Source organism: Hipposideros armiger, unplaced genomic scaffold (assembly GCF_001890085.2).
Source record: "Hipposideros armiger isolate ML-2016 unplaced genomic scaffold, ASM189008v1 scaffold_230, whole genome shotgun sequence".
In the NCBI taxonomy this organism is placed as follows: Eukaryota; Metazoa; Chordata; class Mammalia; order Chiroptera; family Hipposideridae; genus Hipposideros; species Hipposideros armiger.
This window is the reverse complement of record NW_017731580.1, coordinates 18882-21987: the sequence shown is the minus strand read 5'-3', so window position 1 is coordinate 21987 and position 3106 is coordinate 18882. Positions and strand designations below refer to the sequence as shown.

Below are 3106 nucleotides of genomic sequence, written 5' to 3'. Positions count from 1 at the left end.
AAAAACACCAATTGGGTCCTGTCCTTCCCCTTTTCAAGAGCTTTTAAGGGCTCCCCACTGCCTGCCGAAAGGATATACAATCTCTTTGACAAGAGAATGGGGCCACCCTCAGAATGATTTTAGCCTGTTTTCACAACCTTACCTTGCTGCCTGCTTCTTCCTACAGCCCCACCACGTCTCAGGGCAGCGCTCAGCACTCGGCAGCAACACCATGTCAGCCAGCTTCCCACCGTCCATCTCCATGGAGCTGAGGCCCATGACCATGCTTTCTGATCCGACTGAAATCAAATGCTCCTTGAGGCTTTGCCAAGTGCCTCAGCAACAGATGGTGTTTTACTCCCATGTTCCCCCACAGTTTCTCTGTGCCCCCACCATACCACCTATTAGTCTACCTCGTATTATAGGTATAGGTGAATGCACGTTTCCCCCACAATCCTGCAAGCCCCACATTTCATTCATCTATCTGTTTCTGTCTGTACTTGTCATATAGCAGGGTTTTATATCGATATATATGATTGAACATTTATAGAGCAGCTACTAAGGCAGAAACAAGCAATGTGAAAAGAAACAAAAAGGCTATGGTAGAAAAGAAAATCAGTACTAAAATTAAACCTATATACAAGTGTCCTGAATTATAAACACATGCATATAAATGCTTTCCCTATTCCCATCCTCCACCGTGACCTCAAAACTATTTATTTTCATTGTCATTTGCTGCCTGCCCTGACTCACACTTGTTCTGGACAACAATCAAGCCCTCCATTTTCCCAGTCATGTATTCCACAAATATGTTTTGGGCCTGTTTCAAAGGCAGCAATGCTACTGCCTAACTCAAGATTCCACCCCATCAGCTGCTTCCCTAACATGCGAGCTGCCAGCTCAGATTATACCGTGATCCTCTAGGACTTTTTTTTTCATGGTTCTCAGCTCAAACAGTTTAACTTTTCAAAATGCTTTCTTAACTTTAAAGACATCTTCTTTAACCACTTCCTTCCTTCCTCCCACCTTCCCCTCTTGCTTTTTTCCCAGCTACAGCCTTTTCTTACTCATTGGATTCCTTTTCTTAGCAAAGGGAAAAATGAATATGCCTAGCTGATAAGCCTTGCACTTTATAACTAAACTGATAAAATGAACGTAAGTTCCTTTAGACAGAAAAGGAAATTGGGAGGCTAGTTCTAAGGCGCTTGGAAATGCCCCCAGATCCTCTTCCATATCTAGACAAGGTTCTAGAGTTTTCTCACGTAAGCCTGTCCTGTCTTAAGATCCTATGTTCAAAAGTGTTTCAAAACAGTTTCTATTCAACTTGTTTTGGTTTGGGTTATCTATATTTGTTTGTATTATATTATGCTCTCTATGATTTATCATTATAAATATATGAAACTTAATAACATTTAATTCCAACAATTTTTTGAGATTTATTATAGAACTAAATATAATGTATCCCTCTGTTTCTATGAGAAAGGATAATGCAGGATCCAAAAATCTGACTTACAAATGAACACAACTCATGTGCAAATTAGGGACTTCTTCCCTTTTTATTCCGTAATACTGACATCCCCAAAGAGAAATGTGGCTTGGAAGGCCAGAATAGCCAAGGAGGTGGGAGAAAAAAAGTATTAACATACCTATTCATATGCTTATTTTTATCTCATCTTTTTAAATTTTTATGTATGTATTTGTTTTCTAATGTTTGAAATGTATTTGCAGTCAGGACATATAGTTTTGAAAAGGAACTTTTGAGGATGAATACTCAGGACTAATTTTTTAATTGGGGTATGTGATAAAACTGTTGGCGAGCACTAATAGAAAATATACGTATATGGAGTGACATGGCTTCAAGTTTGGAACTCGGAAAGGGGACTTTTTAAAAGCGTTTTGAAGATTTTCTACTAATAAAAGACTTTTTAAAAATGTATCAATAACACATGTCTTTCTGCAAATAAAAGCCTCCAAAACAATGATTCTAACTAGAGGTAAAGAGCACTTGTTGCTTGTAAAAAACGCGGATCCTTGAGTCTTACTTACACCAGGAGATTCTGAGGCAGCAATCCCTTGAGAGGGGAGGGTGGTCAGTAGCTCAACACCACTGATACTGCGGGGCAGGGCACTCTGTTCTGTCACAGCCTGCCCCAGCCGGGGCATTGTAAGATGACTGGCATTATCCCTGGCCTCTAGATGCCAGCAGTACCCACCCCACTGTAATGACCTCAAAACATGTCTCTAGACTTTGCCAAATGCTTTCTAGAGGACACAATCTTCCCCAGTGGAGAGCCAGACAGAACCTGTCCAAATATGACACACTTTGTGTAATGCCATCCTTAATCAAAAGAATAAAATAATGTGATAAAAGTATAAGGATATGGGTATTATAAGCATACACTGTAGAAATTGAAATAAACAGGCTTCCCATAAAGGAAATCTGATTAGCCTCTATAAACTCCTGACAACTCAGCTAAGCTTCTAAGTCAAAGCTCTTCTCATGTAATTTCAACTTGAATATTTTCTCCCTAGCTTCTATTTTAAATTGTTTTTAATTAACTTCACTGGCATTTTGCATCCTGCTATGAAAAGTCCGCCTAATCATCTCAGAGGACTCTCCCAAGAGAGAAGAGTGCACTAAATCACACATTATCACATTAAAGTTTATTCCAGCTCTCAGTCCAACAGTCTTGGCAAATGCACTGGGGTGGGGAAGGGAACAGACTCAAATGTTGCACAGATTCCAGAGCCCATTATCTCTAATTCATCGTAGGTAGGGAAAGTTGTATTGATTATCTGCTTCAACCACATTTATCACAATGTCATATAATACATTTTACAATTTGTACTTCGCCCAGATTTCTGACTGTATATGAGACGTTAGGCGAGTCACTTAAATTCTCTGCACATCCTTTCCAAAAAGTGAGCCAGTTGAACTAAATTATTTCTAAAGATCCTTCTAGTTACAAGTTGCAAGTTTATGAATGAAGCACTTAATTACTAGGCTCTTTCGACTATATGGATTCTAGTAACTACTGCACAAAAAAAGCAAATACCTACATTTTCAATGTTGATAACACAATAAATTTTAAAACGCTTAGTCTGAAAAAGAAAAAAGAAAAAAAAA

At 38.8% G+C, this 3106-nt stretch overlaps 1 protein-coding gene across 4 annotated transcripts in view; it reads right to left on the bottom strand.

Annotated features, from left to right (window-relative positions):
• The window catches only part of MDFIC (MyoD family inhibitor domain containing), a 100281-nt gene that overhangs the window by 93203 nt on the left and 3972 nt on the right, over nt 1-3106 (bottom strand). The gene's annotated exons all lie outside the window — the stretch shown is intronic.